General features: G+C 34.2%; 1 protein-coding gene across 2 annotated transcripts in view; it reads right to left on the reverse strand.

The window, feature by feature from the left end:
• LOC140445667 (uncharacterized) overlaps positions 1 to 20,775 on the reverse strand; it is a 227,256-nt gene that overhangs the window by 100,222 nt on the left and 106,259 nt on the right. The window lies entirely within an intron of this gene.

Raw genomic sequence — 20,775 nt, forward strand, 5'->3', positions numbered from 1 at the left:
TTTGAAATTCCATTCTAAAAAAAACGGTGTTCTATAAATTAAAATAAATAACTTATAAACTATTTGGTCGATTTAGCTGAGATTTAGCACACTTCAATAACTTATTAATTGACACAATTTCAAGCAGTTATATTACATTCAGTAATTATGCAAAAAAAAATCGGTTGCCTGTAAAGTCGGTTTTACAGGCGAAGATTTTACGTGACAACGTCTTTTTCTCGGTAGAATATTTATTGATATGAATATTATTAAATTGTACAATAGGAACAAGGAATTGAATGAAAATAAGAATTGCACAAATTTTAACTATAGAAATATATTTTGTTTACTAAAACATTGTACATGTAAACTTAAACTTAACTAATTTCTATTTGAGTGATTTTGTTGAGGATAGGACGATGATAGGAGAAATATGAAATGAAAGGAAGTGTTTCTGCTGTAATGTGTCTTGAACGCCAATAACGCTCGAGAAAGACAGAAACACAAGCACGGAAGCACGCACCGATTCAAAGCGCCTAATTCTCTAGTGCTGCGCGCGCAGCGGACCGATCATGTTTGAGTGGGAGAGAGACGCAAGGCATTCGCAGGTCCGGCGGGCCTCTCTCTCGTTCGGTGACTCACTGTAACAGACGTGAGCGGGCGTTACACTTTTTCATGAATGACTCGGAGCCACAACCTAATTTAAGACGTTGTCACGTCAAAAAACAAAGTCATTAACATTTATAAATTACTGCAAAAATTAGGGTTTTTATGTAATTATCTCAGTCAATTGATTATGTATGTTAATTTAGAAACTCGCAAAATTAAAGAACTTTTTAAGATCTACAACTTTTATTTGAATTGTTTTTCTAAAATTTATAAGAAACGATTTATAGACAAAAAATTTTTTTTCACTTTTTATCATTGTTTAAAAAAAAACAAAGCAAAATCAGCTGTACATCTTCACGGATTTGTCATTAGCTAGCACTCATATCTATGCCTCCAAAGAGAGAAAAATACAATACTTTTGTCGTGTGTTGAGAGGTGAAAGATATGAATTACTCCAAATCATATTGGAAGGTAAAGTGCAGGCGATGACTCAAAATAATTCATAAGAAAATGAGGCCCAAGATAGATATAAGACTACTAAAAGAAAATGACATCCAGAAACAGAAAAAGTAAAAACAGATATTAATACGAATTTTGCGAAAATAGTTAAGACACTACTAGAGGCATAGAAGAACAGTGGAACGAAATGAAGACGTCTATTACCACAATTGCACATGAATATCTAAAATCAACCAAACAAATGATTGTAACCAAACAAATGATTGTCAGCAAGGAGAATATAAATGGGGCTCATCTATACATTAATGGGACGCAGATAGAGCGAGTAAAACAGTATTGCTACCTGGGAACTATTATAAACGAACAGTGGAGCAATGTACAGGAAATAAAGTGCCGCATAGGAAAGGCAAGAACGGTCTTTAACAAAATGAGCGCCATCTTCAAAAGTCACAACATATCCCTGGATACAAAAATGAGACATTTGAGATGCTATGTTTTCTCTGTGTTGTTGTACGGGGCGGAGGCATGGACGCTTACAGACACCACTATTAAAAAACTTGAAGCATTTGAGATGTGGCTTTATAGAAGAATGCTGAGAATATCATGGACAGCAAGGATCACGAACAAGGAAGTTCTAGAAAAAATGAAGAAGGAACCAGAGATTGTGTTTACGATCAAACGCATAAAATTGCAATATCTGGGACACGTTATGAGAAATCAGCACCGTTACTCCCTGCTGCAGTCTATATTGCAAGGTAAAGTCAAAGGTAAGCGAGGACCCGGTAGAAGGAGAATATCATGGCTGCGGAATTTAAGAACATGGTTTAAGAAAACCTCAACGGAGCTGTTTCGAGCCGCAGCGAGCAAGGTCATGATTGCCAATATGATTTCCAACATCCGAAACGGATAGGAACCAGAAGAAGAAGAATCTAAAATCAAAAAAAGAAAAGAAGCAAGAATGGATCACAGATAAAATATTGCACATGATGGAAAAGCGAAGAAAATTAAAAGGTAGAAATGATAATAAATACAAAAAGTTGCATAAGACTATACTAAAGGAGATAAAAGGAGCAAAAGAAACATGGCTGACGGAGAAATGTACGGAAGTTGAAACACTACAACGCAAACATGACGATTTCCATATGCCCAAAAACATTAAAGACGTACAGAATACCAGAAAACAAAACAATACAGGCATAGTTATAGACATTGAAGGCCAGATTTTGACTACCATTAAAAATAAATTACGAAGATGGAAAGAATATAATATGCAAGAATTATTCGAAGATGCAGCACGAAGTCCGACTGAAATAAACAATCCCTACGGCCCAGAAATAACAAACGATGAAGTAACTATGGCCATTAAGCGGAGTAAACATGGGAAATCACTAGGACCTGATGAGGTGCATGGTGAAATTTTAAAGCTATTAGAGGCACACGAAATCACAGCTCTTACGAAACTATTCAACAACATCTACGAGACTGGTTACTTGCAAAAGACTGGCTACTATCAATATTCATTCCACTTCCTAAAAAACCAAACGCTAGAAAATGTGAAAAACATAGATTAATTAGTTTGATAAGCCATGTACTTAAAGTACTTAAAGTACTCCTTACTATCATTCACTCGCGCATATACACCAAATTAGAAGAGCACCTGAGTGAAGTTCAATTTGGATTCAGAGCAGGACTCGGAACAAGGGAAGCACTTTTTAGTTTACAAGTTCTAATACAGAGAGCCAGGGATGTCAACTGCCATGTGTATGCATGTTTAATTGATTTCGAGAAGACATTTGATAAAGCCCCACATGGGAAACTAATCGATATCCTAAAAACATCAGGACTCGATGGTAAGGATATAAGACTGATCTCAAACTTATATCTCCAACAAAAAGTAACAGTATGATTAGAAAATGAACTATCCTAGATCTTCATAGTCAAAAAAGGAGTTAAAGAGGGTTGCATATTATCACCGGCATTATTTAACATATACTCTGAAAACATCTTTAGAGAGGCCTTGGACGAATCAGAAGATGGGATTGCTGTAAATGGCCAACTTATAAACCATATTAGATATGCAGACGATACAGTGTTGCTGGCAGATAGGGCGCATGGGCTCCAAAGGATGATTGATAACGTTGTAGAAGCATGTAACAAATACGGCTTAAAACTAAATTGCAAGAAGACAAAAATAATGATCATTAGTAAGAACACCAACATAAACGCCCAAATTACAATAGGCCATACACCGTTAGAAAGAGAGGCAACAATATGCTATTTGGGCTGCAATATTAAGGATACTTGGTATCACAACTACGAAATACAAACTCGTATTGAAAAAGCCAGAAGCTCTTTTAACAGCCTTAGGAAGATTCTCTGCAACCTATCTTTAAGTATCAATATATGCATAAGAATTCTTATAATACGTCTTTAGTGTCCTTCTCTATAAAGTAGAAAGCTGGAGCCTTACAGAAGATGCCATAAAACGATTAGAGGCATTTGAAATGTGCTACCGACGTATGTTGAGGGTCTCATATATACACCACACAAGTAACATATCTATTTTCCAGAGGCGAAAAGACAAAGAAATTATTAACCATAAAAAAACAGATAATTGGGTTACTTCGGCCACATCATGAGTAATGATAAATACCGACTTCTACAGTTGATTCTACAAGGCAAGATTGAGGGTAAAAGAGACCCTGAACGTAGACGTATATCCTGGCTGGCCAATCTTAGGAAGTGGACTGGTCTAACATCAACTGATCTATTTCGAGCTGCTGTGAATAGAATAAGATGGGTCAATGTGGTCGCCAACATCTGTAGAAGATAGGCACATTTAGAAGAAGAAAGTGCAGGACAAAAGATCAGTGGGAAGACGCCAGAACTTGTGGCTAAAAGACCTGAGGAGATCGCTCCTTTGATCGCTCATCTACAGAAAACTTTCGTGCAGCAGTTTCCAAAGCTACAATTGCCATTTGGATCGGCAACCTTCGAAAGGAGATGGCGCAATAAGAAGAAGATCCCTCGTATATCTTTTAGAACCTTCAAAAACCTTTAACCCTTGATTTTTTTAGCTATTTTTTTTTCTTTACTGGCCTAAAGTGATTACACTAATGACTAATGTGAAATAATTATTATGTTATGGTTTTGCTAGTTTTACATAGTTGCGTAATGAAAAACTACATAATATATAATTCCGCACAGTACAATCACAGCCGTTAAAAAAGCCGTAATTTAAATTATTAATTATAATTGTTGAGAAACGAACAGTAGATTACAACTTAATGAAACATCCGGTATACGCTCAATTCTCACGGGGAGCGCTAAATTGTCACTAATAATCAATCTCGACCAACACCTCATCAAATTTTCAAATTTGTAAAACAGGATCCCATTTACAGACTTTATCGTCAGTTCGTGCCCATTCGACATATGTTTATTTTCTTCCTTACAAGACCGGTGAAAATGAATTTATCTGTATAAGGAAAATGTTAATTCTCGGTCTATTATGTTATCTGCGTTTTTAGCGCACTTTCCATTCCGAAGATGCATTGCACGCAAAATGGTTTCGCATCACTAGTTTGGGAAGTTGTTTGATTTCTTTTTGCTATTAACAGTAAAAGTAATAAATCGTTTAATGTTTTTATTTGGTCAATTAATTTTCAAACGGTTTCCATAACTGCATCTGTACTTAAATGCTAGGTACTAGGCACAAAATTACAGGTAAATTTTCTTTTAATTAACAGTAAGAACGTGACGGTTTTCTTACAGCCAATATAAAACATTAAACTTGTTAACGCGTTGGCTCGAAGTGTGTAATAAAATTTTACTTATGTAAATGATGTTCATTGATGATTTTCAAAACTGTTTTCATTAAACAAGCACCAAAAAAACCTTTAGGCCGAGGTCACGAGATACAATCGTTTTACTAGTCCAGTTTATCAAGGTTTTTACCTTCGATTTCCTTGAAATTTACACAGTAGCTAGGAAATATCTTAACTAACCAAATCTACCCAATGCCCATGTGTGCTTTTTCCCTGGGGGTGAATACCCCCAGTGGGGGTACAATTTTTATATCAAAAATAAGTCCTGGGAGCGCTCTGTAACACTGAAAATAATTTTTTTTTTTGAACCTATTCTCTATCCTTCCATTGTTGGATGTACGTCTCCCCCAGTTCTCTCCATCTTTCTCTATCTTGAGCTGTTCTCTGCCATGTGGGACCTCCTTGTTTCCTGATGTGATCTTTCCACCTCATCTGTGGTCTGCCTCTTGATCTCTTTGCATTGTATGGACGCCACTTTCCGATGGCATTGTTCCATCGTCCGTCTTGGAGACGTTCATTGTGTCCAGCCCATATCGATTTCAGTTTTGCTGCTTGTTCTATCGCGTCTACTTGTTCTGGTTCTGATCCACTGGTTACGTTTTCTATCTTTAAGTGATATACCCAACATTTGTCTCTCCATCGCTCTTTGTGCCTTCCTTATCCTATTCAAATTGGCCTGTGTAAATGTCCATGTCTGTGTTCCGTAGGTGAGCACCGGTATTATACAGGAGTTATATACCTTGCTTCGTAAGTATAGAGGGATTGTTTGATTTTTTAGAACGTAAGAAAGTTTGCCGAACGCTGAAAATAATACTACCGCAGAATTTGCACATCCAATAGAGACTATTTTGGACTCAATCTCCTCCTTAAATCGACAATTATATCGAGAAATACAAAAATTAAACTCTATAAAACATTAATACGCCCAGTCCTAACAAAAAGTACTGAAAACATGTTGGGATGTTTCGAAAGAAAAGTACTAAGACGAATCTATGAAGCAGTGAATGACAATGGTGTGTGGAGAAGACGATACAACTTCGAACTTTATAGAATATACCAGGAACCAGATATCGTAAAACATATTAAGACAGGACGTCTGAGGTGGATAGAGCATGTAATGCGGATGGAGCAAAATGACCCAGCTAGAAAAATGCTCATTGATAGACCCATTGGTCAGAGAAGAAGAGGAAGACCCAGAACAAGATTCCTTGATAACATCGATAACGACATGAGAAATATGGGAATACGTGCTTGGCGGAGGAAGGCGATAGATAGAGACGATTGGAGAGAAATTCTTGAGGAGGCTAGGACCCGCGCAGTGTTGTAAAGTCAGAATGATGATAATAATTTTTTTTTTCACATTTCCAAAGTTTATAACTGCTCGTTTTATCATCTGCCTTCATTTATATGGGTTAAATACTGTTTCGCTTTATTTTTTTTCGTTCCTTTAGTGATCAATTTCCTTTATTATATCTACATTTTGATTCAATTTTAAACTTCTTTATTTTTAGTGTTGTCGTTTATTTTCTGTGTAACATGTCCTCATTTTATTTTAGATATATTCTCTCTTTGCTGATTTTCTTGTTGTTTGTCATAGCGTTTGTTATTATATTGTGGTCTCCCGATAATCTCTATAATTTTCCTTTTTTTACATAAAAGTATGTTCAAGGTTGTCTTCGACAATACAAGCTAATGCCTTTCATAAACATGGTCTCTCTTATCGATATGTTCCACTAAAAGTAGATCAAACCTCATGATCTCATAAATATACATAATCGTATGTAGATCTTATCAAATATTTATCTCAATACTTTCATTGACGATACTTTGTAGAATAACGCAATATTGAAATACATCATTATAGTGCAATCACGTTAGCATGATATCCATAGCGTAGTTTAATAATATTTTTAAAATCTTTATGTTAATAAAGCATAAAGATCTTTTTAAAATTAAAAAAGAATACAGGGGAAATACCTTATCTTTTACCTAACAGTTTCTTTCTAATCGCCGCTTTAAAGTATTGTTTAAAGGAAAAGCTTCCTCGACCTACGTTCAGGAAAATGGGGTACCCCAAGGATCAGTTCTAAGTTCCACTTTATTTATAATAACTATTAATGATATTTGCAAGAATGTTCACAACCCAGTGAAGTACAACATATATGCTGACGACTTGATTTTATATTGCCGCGGTAAAGATACGTTCACAACTACGAACTTAATCAAAAAAGCAGTAAATGAACTAACTTCTTGGTCTATAAACTTTGGTATTAATTTCTCGACTGAAAAACCAAAAGTACTCGTAACCTACAAACTCAAAACTACAACACGTAGCATATTATTACCTCAAATTACATTAAATGGTATTCCGCTCACAACTGCTAATGAACACAAGATACTAGGTTTAATTTTTGATAGTCGACTAACATGAAAACCACAGATTACAAACGTCAAAGCTAATTGCTTAACTAGATTAAGTATATTAAAATCTCTAGCAAACCATCACTGGGGAACTGATAAAGATATCCTAATTAAGCTATACAGATATCTCATTCACTCTCGACTGGATTATGGATTTGAATACATGTCAGCATCAAAGACTTATTTAAGGACTTTTGAAATTATTCAGAATACCGTTCAGATCCAGTCCCGTCGAAAATCTTCGCTGTATAACAGGTGAACTTCCCCTTTCTCTTCGCGGGCCACAACTTCTGACATACTTTGCTAGAGTGTCTTCGAATCAAAACAACCCTATATAAGTTAATATACAAACCGTATAATAATTGTGAACCCTATAACTGTGAAACAATAAATACATTACCTCAAATTTTACTCCCACTTTCACGACCTGATTTTTCAATAACAGATACTCATATACTGTCATCAACTCCTCCTAGGATTAATAACATACCAAAAATTAACCTTTCGCTTAATAATTATCACAAAAATGAAACCAACAGTCAAATTCTGAGGCAATCTTTCCTAGAGCTGGTCAACACAAACTCATATGACGAGATTCTCTACACAGGTGCATCTAAAACTGAGACAGGTGTCGGATATTCCGTAACAACTTCAAATAGTATCATTCAGAAGTTCTGCCCTCCACAATCCACCTCTATCCGTACAGGAGAGCTGTACGCCATCCTACAAGCATTAAAATGAGTATGTAACCAAACGAAAGCCAAGAACACTTTAATATGTATTTCGATGTCCTCCATCGAGTCGATTAAATATATATATACAGGGTGTTTCAAAAAAAGGTAACCCCGTCTCTAGGGTAGGTAAAAAACTGAAAAATAATTGGGGTTTGCTAATTAAACAATTTTTGTAACGCCATCCGTTTTCAAGATACAGGGCGTTGAAGAAAAAAAAAATTTACGCATTTTTTACGATTTTGCCGAAACTGCTGGCAACATTGTAATGAAATTTTATACGAATATGTTTTGGAAGCTAATACATCCCATGAATTTGTTTTTATATCTGATTCTCATATAGGGCGCTAGTTACACGGATCGTACTAAGTATTAGTCAATATAACTTTTTTAAGAGTATAATTATTAATCAAAATTTCAAGTAAACTTAAACATCATTCAATTTTACACGAAAAAGGTACTCTTGGTAAAACTCGATACTGTGTACCGTTTTCGGAATATTTTGATTTGAAAATTATGAAGTAATAATTGATGCTGGTATAAAATAGTTAGTAATTAAACAAAACTCACAAGAAGAAAATTAAATTAATGACTAAGAACATAAAATAAAATTCAATTACAGTAAATGTTCAAAATGCCCTCCGTTTTCGCGAATACACAAGTCTATTCTTTTTTCTAAAGATTCCATTAACCTTCTAAACGGTAGGGGATCGGCTATGATGTCATTAAATTGACGTTGAATTCTTTCTTCCAATTCTTGGCGTGAATTTACCTCTGTAGCATAGACTTTTTCCTTAATATACGACCAAACTGCGTAGTCCAAAGGGTTAAAATCGCATGACCGAGGAGTCCAATGAATCGAAGCTTCTGCACCTCTACCAATCCATCGATTCGGAAAATGATTACTCAACCAATTACGACACCTTCTATCAAAGTGTGGTGGAACTCCATCGTGCATAAAAAATAAAGATCTTCGCTCGTTTAGCGTTAAATCTTCTAATATCTCGAATAAGGAATTGTTTAAAAAATCAAGATACATATCACCATTTAAATTTCCAGGTAGAATATGATAACCTATTAATTTGTTACCTAAAGTTGCTGCCCAAACATTAACTTTAAATGAGTGTTGGTAATGTGATACCCTTTTGACTCGTGGATTCTCATCACACCAGTAGTGTGCATTATGGGAGTTAAACATACCTTGTCGCGTAAAGGTGGCCTCGTCCGTAAAAAGAATGCATTTTAAAAAATCCACTCTAACCGGTAGATCATCTGGCAAGAGCTCTTGGACTTGTCTGTAATGATAAGGATGTAATTGCTGTTCTTTCAGTATCCGCCAAGTACTTGAAGAAGAAGTATTTGTTTGTCTTGCTATATTCCTTACGTTAACTGTTGGATCTTGATTAAGTAAATTTAAAATATTATTTTCTTTATTAATTGTTCTTGTTGTTCTTGGTCTACCAGAATTTATTTTATTTGGTCTCACATTCCCAGTTTCTCGACAACGTCGTTCAACGGCTCTAAATGTTTTTTTACTTGTTAAGTTTCTTCTAGGAAACTTTTCTGCATAACGTGTCACAGCTGCACTAGAACATCCTAAACATTCGCCTAAGGTTAATAACATGTCAGTGTATTCAACATTTGAGTACATTTTGATTTTATTTTACAAATAACAAGGCTTCAAACTCTAATTATTGTTGATTTATCGTCATAACAATCAATAAATGTCAGATTTCCATGGCACACTTGGAGAAAATAGAGGTATACCTATACCTATTAGAACTTTATTATTACTACCAGCATCAATTATTACTTCATAATTTTCAAATCAAAATATTCCGAAAACGGTACACAGTATCGAGTTTTACCAAGAGTACCTTTTTCGTGTAAAATTGAATGATGTTTAAGTTTACTTGAAATTTTGATTAATAATTATACTCTTAAAAAAGTTATATTGACTAATACTTAGTACGATCCGTGTAACTAGCGCCCTCTATGAGAATCAGATATAAAAACAAATTCATGGGATGTATCAGCTTCCAAAACATATTCGTATAAAATTTCATTACAATGTTGCCAGTAGTTTCGGCAAAATCGTAAAAAATGCGTAAATTTTTTTTTTCTTCAACGCCCTGTATCTTGAAAACGGATGGCGTTACAAAAATTGTGGATGCGCTACAAGGACATGCGCTCTCAACGGTACTATTTATTCTATCACTAGATAAAATAATAAAAAAGCTGTCAAACGCAGGAACTATAATCAAGAACATAATAGGATATGCGGACGATATAACCATAGTAGCAACAGATAAAAGGCATTAAAGGAAACCTTCCAAGAAATATAAAACGAAGCTAAACTGAGAGGACTGGAAATAAATGAAAATAAAACAAAATACATGAACGTAAGTAAGAAAAAGAAGACACAAATGACAGAACTGACAATAGATGCACACAGTTTAAAAGAGGTTTAAACATTCAAATATTTGATAGTACCTACTAGTCAACAGAAGAAACGAAAGTGTAGATATAAAAAATGTGTGTGTATGCAATTTACGGACATTAACACTTTTTCACTTGTAGGGTTAACATTTTTATAGCTTTAAACTGAAATACGTGTTTCTTCCAAAAAAGGAGTCTATTCTAAATAATTTCAAATGTTTATTCAACGCGTGTAGCATGCATGTATGCGATATGGTCTTTAAGAAAATGTTTAAACGTCTAATGAAAGGCCGTACCGTTATTATAATGTAATTAATGAGTTACATTATTGCCTCATAATCTCTTCATGATTATTCTTATAAGGAAATTTCCTGGATGTAGATTAAACAATCTGCTCACTATTACATTATTTTTACCATGTTAGGCTGCGCCCACGTACTAGATTGAAAATTTTAAAGGCATAATGGTTTCGGCGTATATACGTAATGGTGTTGTATGATATTAGTGTTTACAGGAAGTTTTGATAAAATTTTCTTCCTTCAAAAAACTCAAAAGTTGATTAAGTTGTGACATATTAAAACAGTTTAAAAGAACTTAATCAACAAACAATGACATCAGCTGACCCGGCAAAGTTTGTTTTGCCATATAAATTATTTCTAGTGGACATTTTGGTACTTATATAAAAAATAACTTATTGAAAGTAAGTGGGGATAGATTCTATGACTGAAAGACGAATGGAGCGCTGTAGACGATGTCGGCCGATAAAAATGCTAAAACACCAACTATTCATTTCGTAATTCAACGTACTTCATTAACGTAACTTAAAGTTTAATATCATAAAAGTTATATCTGAATTTAAAAAAGTGAAATATATTTTTTATCTTAACATATTGGTTATTGTGAAATATTTCCGCTGTATAAACTAAATGTGAGAATGGACTTCAGAAACAGTTTTGAATCTGGATCAGCACCATAAGTAAGCCGTTCAATGGTTCAGGTGGTGTTTCAATTTCTGGTAGTTGCACTTTCGTAGCGCGCAACACATCCCGACAATGGGAACACTCCCTGTCCATAGCACCAATCGTCACTTTAGATTCTTGTTCTTCTTTTTGTTTAGACACGACTGTTACTTTTTCAATGTGTCTCCAGTAAGTTGTCTCTCTATCGTTTTCGTGGTCTTGTCACTGATCATCCTACTATTGGGAACCGTCTTCACTACTCTCTTTGCTGCCATTCGGCTTATATGATCGTTCCATTCTACTCTTCTATTTCTTACCTAGTTCTTGATGTTCTCCACCTTGCATCTACGTCGTATATCTGCACCTCTACCTCTGTCCTACAGTGTCTTACCATCGATTTTTCTTAGGGCTTTCAACTCTGCTGTATCTAGCATTCTTTTTGTTCTCTGTGTGCCGGGCCGTATTTCTGCCCCGTACGTCATTATTGGTCTGATAACTGTCTTGAAAATTATGCCTTTTATTTCTTTCCCGATATTTTTATTTCTCCATATTGTTTCATTCAGACATCCTGTGGCTCTGCTTGCTCCATTCACTTGATCTTCCACTTCCGTTTCGAGCTTTCCGTAGCTACATAGTGTGATGGCTAGAATTTAAACTCCATCACTTGTTTTATTATCTGGTCCTCCAGCTCCAACTTACATCATAGTAGATTTGCTGCTATAACCATGAATTTTGTCGTTTTTGGGAAAATTAACATGTTAAATTTTTTGGCAGTTATATTGAATTAATGCAGCATACGTTGTAAATTATTCCTCACCAGAAAATTTAAATCTCAAACTTGTTTTGTAATAGATAAGGAAGGTAATCTAAAGACCGATACTGACGAAATATTGGAAACATGGCGAAACTACTGTGGCGAGCTTTATAAAAATAACAAGGTACCAGCAGAAAATCAATTCCCCTCTGACTACCCTAGAGAACCTACTGTCTTACTCGCTGAAGTCAAAGATGCAATTAAATCTCTTAAAGAGAAATAAATCCCCAGGCATTGATTCAATACCACAGTTACTATAGTTACTAGGTAACAAAGGATTACATATTATCCATTCTATGTGTCGCTATTTGGAATTCAGGAAAATGGCCACCTGATTGGTGTATCTCAATTTATATCCCGCTACACAAAAGAGGAACTACTACCAGATGTGAAAACTACCTCATACTGTCACTAATAAGACATGCTATTAAAATCTTGTTGCATATCATCAAAAACAGATTAAAAACCTATCTACATTACCAAATACCTCAGGAACAAGCGGGGTTTGTAAAGAGTCAAGGTACACAGGAACAAATCCTGAACCTGAGATAACTCATTGAAAAGTCTAGAGAATTTCAAGTATCTATGAGTATATGCTCGTTAACTACCAAAAGGCATTTGATTGTATAAGCTGGATAAATCTGTGGTCCATTTTAATAGAAATGGGCGCACCAATGCCTCTGGTGACACTTATTAAAAATCTGTACCAGTACAATATAGCAACAGTACGACTAGATCAGAAGTTCTCAAACCAATTCAAGACCGAGAGAGGTGTTAGACAAAGATGCGTGTTGTCACCTGACTTATTCAACATTTATGGTGAATATGTCATGAGAATGGCTTTAGATGGATGGGCCGGTAGAGTGACAGTAGCCGGTAGGAAAATCTCCAATTTAAGATTTGCTGATGGCACTACACTTATAGCAGCAAATGAGCAAGAAATGTTTAATCTCCTGCGAAGAGTTGAGTACGAAAGCAATAAAGTTTGTCTGAAAATCAATAAAGTTAAGACAAAAATAATGGTGGTCGACAGATTCCACACTATTCAACTGACTAATATGTTACAGGAATACCAGATAGTGGACAGTTTTGTCTATCTCGGGTCTAGTATAACTAACGATGGTAACTGTGAATCAGAAGTTCGGAGACATATTGATATGGCAAAAAATGCGATGATTCGCCTAACTAAAGTTTGGAAAGACAGATCTATCTCTCAAAATATCAAGATGAGACTGGTAAATGCCTTTGTATTCTTAATATTTCTATACGGGGCAGAGAAATGATTTCTTCGCGGACGCGAGCGACAAAAAATTGTTGCCTTTGAGATGTGGTGCTGGAGAAGAATGGTGCGCATACCTTGAACAGCTTATAGGACAAAAATTTCTATTCTGAACCAACTCGAGTTTAAAAAAATGTTGTCCACAATATGTCTGCAACGTATTCTGCAATTTTTTGGTCACGTGGTTCGCAGAGGTAACGATAGTTTGGAAAGATTGTTTCTGGAAACGTTCCGGCGAGAAGATCAAGATGGTCCGACCAAATTAAGAATTCAGCTGGAAACTCATTCTGCGAAGCACTCAGAGCAGCTGAAGATAAAGTCAATGAAGAAAAATTGTTAGGAATATTGGAAGAAATCACGATCCTCAGTAATGGGGAAACGACAAGAGAGAGAGAGAGAGAGAGAGAGAGAGAGAGAGAGAGAGAGAGAGAGAGAGAGAGAGAGAGAGAGAGAGAGAGACGTTGCAAATTACACTGCCTAAGGTAATTGCAGGGTGGATCGAGTAGCTCTGCGGTCACTACAGCCGGTCTCAAACTAGAATAAAATGTAGAGGGTGATTGGCAAGATTAGCAACCTACCAATCTTAAAAAGGACTACTGCTCAAAGAAACAATGTGAAGACTCGGAATCGGATTGACGAAATAATAGTAAAATTCAACTTTTTTATGGAACAATTAAACTAATTGATTTTTCCGGGACTTGCCGGGAGGTGTAAATAGTACAGTTCATATTATTTTATCGAGCTACCGCAATTTAAAAAAATTCAAGCTTTTGCGTATCATGCTACCTGCGAACCGAGATATTGCAAATTTTTTCAGCACGCTCCAATCAATAAACTTTCACCTTTCTGTATCGAACGATTGTTCTTAAAAATTCTTATTTTTTTGTCCCTGATATCTTGCATTAACGCTTCCAACCATCTTTGTCTATGACTTTTTCAGTTTTCCCAAGTTTCTTCTTTGTACTTTTAAGCATTCTCTGTCTAACCTACAGTTAAAACCATTATATTTTTATAATCACCCAATATATGAATTCACATGAATTCTTTTCAGTCATCTTTTCAATCAGAATTTACAGTCGCAACGGAATCAGAAAACTGTTTTATAAGGTTTACAAAAACCGTGTAACATAATAGTGAGAATATCATTTTCGCTTCACGCACCACAACATCAAATAATTCAGTGCACCTGCTTACGTAAGTACACCTACAGTATCAACAAAAACTAATCAAGTTACGCAAATAGATCTATATTGCTCGATGAAAGAAACCGTTATCAACACAATACCAACTTCGATTCTATTTATCTACTTTATGTAGGTCCCACGACAATACAATAGGAATGTGGCCGTACAATACTAGAGATAAAATTCAGGTGCATCGCTACAAGAAGTTCAATATATCAAATTCACCATTAGCGTTTGTCATGGGCAGTCGTCTCTCGAGAAGGAGTAAGTCTAATGTTTATTAATGATGAGAAACACGAAGTTTGAAACTGGACGCATAAGAATAAGTCAATCCTTTAGATCATTACTTACAATTTACCGTAAGAAAATTTAAATAAACCAATTTTAGTGTGGCCTAAATTTGTTTTTACAATCTTAAAATAGTCTCGTTCGATATTTTCAAATAACGGTAACACAATATGATATATATTAAATAGTTTTATTTTTAAAGTAGAAATATTAGTATTTAAAAACTACTTCCAAGATCAAAGAATATACGTACAACAAAGGCGAATAATAATTGGAAGAACTATAGAGGTATCAATCTATTGAATGCAATTTCTAAGATTAATTAAACAATAGTTTCAAAAATATTACATAATACTCCAGTCGTCAGAGACAAAAATGATACTGAACCTCTAAAAATCATACGAACAAGCCAAAAAGATGCACCAAAGTTTGCCACTCCTACCCCCGGACTGCTCCCTAAAGCCCCCCTCGTAGGGAGAAAACGGGAAACATCGGTTTTGCACGCCGTAGAAAAAAATTTTTCACACCATAAATATAGCTGAGATAATTTTAAAAACACAGAAAACATAGTATGAAGCTCCGCGCTAGCCTAAAGTATCGCCTACTGTTATTGAAGTTATTGACGAATTCTATTTAAAATTCCGCAGTGTATATTGATCAATTGTTTATAGTCGGACAATTTTCAATTAAAGGTGACTAATCTACAAATTGAAGTAAACGGTAGCGGCAACCATGTAAATTCTTACGGGGTCATTTTTATTGTGTATCCTTCGTCCATGTAAATATGTAAAAAAGTAAGATAGTCTCATAAAAATTTGCCCCCATAACAATATAAATTGGTGCGATTCACGAGTGTATATTAAGACAAGTTCATTGAATAGTTTGAAACATCGGTAAACTTATCAATATTTTGCTGGTCTATATATATTTACGTTCTTAGAAAGAATGGGAATGAGAGAAATTTGATATTTTAGTTTATTCATTATACATTATATGTGCATAGGCGTAGTGTGCTCTATTTCTTGGGAATATATTTATTAAATAGACTTTATTATTAACTTTAAAATAGTTTTGAGGTAATGATGATGATGATGATGATAGTGTGTTTGGTATGGAAACCAGTCCTTTTGCCACAGATTTTTAAATGATTTATGTTATGTTTATCAATTAAAAACTTGATTGTACTAAATTTATATTATATATCCGGATGCATATAAGTGATTACATATGAGTTCGTATATAGATTTCTGATTCAATGACAGTAGGTGGGTTATGTTTACTGGAAGTTGCACATTACTTTTAACTAGGTTCTCATAAAACGTAGATGAGAGTGCTTTATTTTTAATACATCCAAACAGTATGTGATTAACATCACACTGGGAAATATTATCGCATAAACACTTTCCTGATTCTATAATGTTTAATCTAGCCAGGTGAGCAGGAACAGCACCGTGACCAGTTTTTAATCTTGTGATAGTTGCTGCTGATCGTTTAGATATATTATAATGGAATATGTGTGGTAATTAGTTAGGGATGGTAACGTAGGATGGATCTTGTAATAATGATTATTTGAAGTATTCGCCAATATTTTCCATCTGTCCATCTGTTTTGAGGTAAGTAAAATAAATTTGAGGCAAGTTTATTCTTTATATAGTATTAGCCCATTAACGGCCGCTCACTATACAAACAGAAATTTGACAATTAATTTATTAGATTGGAATAAAAACGCATAAGTTAAAACTAATTTACAACAATTTAATTTTTTCGCATTTTCAAGGAAAACAGTACAATTTTTAGTAAAGGAACATATTGTATCTTAAATGAAAATTAAATTTTAAGGTGAAAATTTTCGAAACATTCGGGGTGTAGTTACATTCTACACCTTTTACATAAATAAATAGTATTACTTTTGCATATCCTACATTCTTGCACTATTATCTCTTTTTGTAATGTGGCCAATTACAAGTTTCTTCACAATTATAAATTATAAATATAAATCTTTCTTTTTGCTTTCATGCTTTCTTTTATAATGTACACTTCTTTATCCTCATCCTTTGACCAATGCATATCAACTAGAAGCAGAGTGTGAACAATATAATATACATATATGCTAATAATTTTTTTTAAATCTATGTTATTCATTTCAAAATTGTGACGGTTATTCTGCGATGTATAAATATTTGTAAAATACAGAATAATTACTTTTTTATCAAAAAAGAGTGAAAAAACTTCAATATATGACTTGCCTCCATGGTTGGCTTTTATAATATTGTCTAAATATCAATCAGACTGATGTTGAATTACTACTGAGCACGAAGGAATATCTGTTGTTACAAGTTGAGACAAATTTGGATTTACTATTTTTGCCTGGTTTTTTCTTTGGACGTTTTATCTGTGGTTCAGAGGAATATCATAATCAGAATCGTCAGAATTCCCAATCACTTGTATTTCATATGTACCTGCAATATCCGATTTTATTGATTCTTCACAAATAATATTATCATCAATGTCTTCTACATCAGAAACTTTCTAATCTAATCTCGGCGGCAAATAAACCACATTAAGTGAGTTAGCATTTTCACAATCTGAGTCTTCTTCTAACAAAGCTATTAACTCTTTAGCAGTTAGTGCCATCTTCATTTCATATTTCGAGAATTTACTGAAATAAACAAATGCACTACTATATACACGTATTCACTTACTTCATTTTAATTTATATGAACTTCATACTATATTTTTATATTTATATAAACAAATAAACACAAGGAAACTTTCAAATTAAGAAAAACAAATACAACGTTTACAGCAAACAGCAATTCTATAAATAGAGAATAATGTGTAATGAAGAGATCGTATGTTAAAATTTCAGATTGTTTAGTCTAATGAAAAAAATAAGGATTTTCCAAAGTTTTCTGTTTTTTGAAGTTCTGTATTAGGTACTCTCTAATAAGAATAAAATTTTACTTTAATTTGTTAGACAACTATAAGATACCTGCCAAAGACACATGATAATTTAATAATTATATTGGTCTTAGATTTAATTTTTACGTAATTACTTATTTGTTTAAATAAATAATTAAATCAGTTCAAATCAAGTTAACACAAAACAAATATAACGTTTATAGCAGACAGCGATTTTATAAATAGAGAATGAAGTGCAACGACGAGATCGTATGTTAGAATTTCAGATTGTTTCGTCTAATGAAAAAATAAGTATTTTGCAAAGATTTCTGTTTTTTGAAGTACTGCATTATATACTCTATAATAATAATAAAATTTTACTTTATTTTGTTAGACAACTATAAGATACCTCTTAAAAGACACATGATAATTTAATAATTATATCGGTCTTAGATTTAATTTTTACGTAATTACTTATGTGTTTAAATAAATAATTAAAAATTTTTTTGGTACGTCTCTGCAAAATTGATAAGTGGAATATGATTTCGTTGAAAAGTTATTGTTAAGAGCTTCGTTAAGTGCGATGTTGCCAAGTAATCACCTTCAATCAAAAATTGTGTTACTATAGTGTCTGCTTTATAGTTAATTACTGAAATTTCTGTTAGCGTGTTCTTTATAGAAATGTAAAAGAACACCATTTTTATTGATGTGAAACATCTAATGTGGCGGATTACACCGACTAGTGGAGTAGCTTCGCTATGTAACTCTCTTTAACTCTTTATAGTCACTGCGCGTCACGAAAAAGAGGCCACCTAAAATTTTTGCCATTTTTTAATTTTTACGAATCAAACCACAAAGTGATTGTAATTAGATGTTTGTGTAATGTTTAAGAATATGTTCTAAAGCAGTATGCAATCATTTTTTAAATAAAAAATGACAAAAAATAACCTTGCAAAATAATGATTTTATTGAAAAATAAAAAAAATTAACATTGTACATTTTTCCTGTTTTCTTTATAAAATTACAATTAAGTCGTGATTATTAATACTGTGTATTACCACCTCTATTGTGAATTACACTCCTCATTTGATTTGGCATTGAATTGATCAAATTCTGGATGTCGTTTTGAGGAAAAGCTTCCCATTCTTCCATTAGCTCCAACAGAAGCTGCTCACGATTTATTGGAGCAGGTATTCTGTTTCTTACCCTTCGTTTAAGTTGATCCCAAACATGTTTAATATGGTTCAAATCTGGACTTTGAGCCGGCCAGTTCATTTTTGGCACACCGACAGTTTCCAAATATTGCGTTACCATTCTGGCTACGTGTGGCCGCGCGTTGTCTTGCATAAAAATAAAGTTCTCGCCGACAAACCCAGCAAAAGGCATTACATGCTCGTCTAGAATTTCGGTAATGTATCGGTGTGCATTTAACGCTCCTCTATCAATAAATACGAGATCGGTACGGCCCTCGAATGAAATGCCTGCCCAAAACATTACCGAACCTCCTCCAAAAGCAACACGTACTCGTCGAACACAAGCAGCATATAGTTCCCCACTTCTTCTGTATGTTTTGATGTGACCGTCTGAGCCATAAAGAACCATCCTGGACTCATCACTAAATAAAACATTTTTCCAATCTTCTATCGTCAAATGCTCGTGATCTGTAGCAAACTGTAGTCGGCGTTGTCGATGTGCTGCTGTTAACAAAGGTACCGTGGCTGGACAGCGAGCCCTTAGACCAAATTCCCCTCAACCTTCTTCTCACGGTAGAAGTGCTTAAAGTCCACCGGTGAGCATTTTGAAAACAGTTTTGGATTGATCTAGCCGTAAAGAAGCGATTTTGCAAAGAAGTGCGTTGTAAAGAACGGTCTTCTCTGGTCGTCGTGATTCTTCTCACGCCTGATCCTGATCGTCGTTCGTGAGATCTAGTCTCTACGAATCGTTGGTAAATTTTTTGGACCATACAACGACTGACTCAAAGCTGTCTGGCCACTTGTCGAAGTCGTAAAACTGATATCAATTCTGCAAATTTATTACCCGTAATTGACCTGCCGGCACCGTTTGTCGGTGCCTAAAAGACGCTAATAGTGTTTCTGCATTGTGGGAATTTAGTTACAATGCAAAATAAATTGAATGAACTTAGTTATTCAAAAGTTCTTACAAAATTCTAGGTGGCCTCTTTTTCGTGACGCGAAGTGTAGTAAGCAGTTGTCATTTGGAACACCTTGCCTGTTTTACTTACTTAAAAGTTATCACAGTGACAATAAAATATAAATGAAGTAACCGACGAAACTGATCACAATATTTTAAGAAATTTTTTTAATAAATGTATTTTTAAATAAATAATCTACTATTTTTTTTTAACTGAATACTTTATTTTTATTGATAAAATATCCTTTCATAAAATCGGCGTCTCGCGAGGCTCATCATTTTTTTTTAGATTTAGTTTTAACAATAAAGTTCCGATTGATAAGCAATATAATCTTACCTTGAACTTGATATTATATTCATGTATTCATGTTATGGGTTACTGCTAAATACATTTTAATGTGAAAATTATGCATAATTATTCAAAATAATGCCCGTACTCTGATAAGCGGTAATACTTTGTTTAAAAACTAGTTTACTGGAGCTAACTGTCATTCCGTTTATCCATTTAAACTTGTTTAAAGTATACTTCAGCTACACAGTTACCCGTTATCGTTTTCTAATATATTAAAAGCATTTATCCAAATTAGTAAAGAGACGCGAGTTCTGGGTGCGCAGTGACAAAATTTGAAAAAGTAGGAAAAGCTTAATTCTCTCTGAATTGACTGAGCAGTTATATTCATATAATTTGCAGGTTACTTTTGTAAAGTGTTAAATATGGAAAATATGCGAAAAGT

The sequence above is a fragment of the Diabrotica undecimpunctata genome, chromosome 7 (assembly GCF_040954645.1).
Source record: "Diabrotica undecimpunctata isolate CICGRU chromosome 7, icDiaUnde3, whole genome shotgun sequence".
Lineage (NCBI taxonomy): Eukaryota > Metazoa > Arthropoda > Insecta > Coleoptera > Chrysomelidae > Diabrotica > Diabrotica undecimpunctata.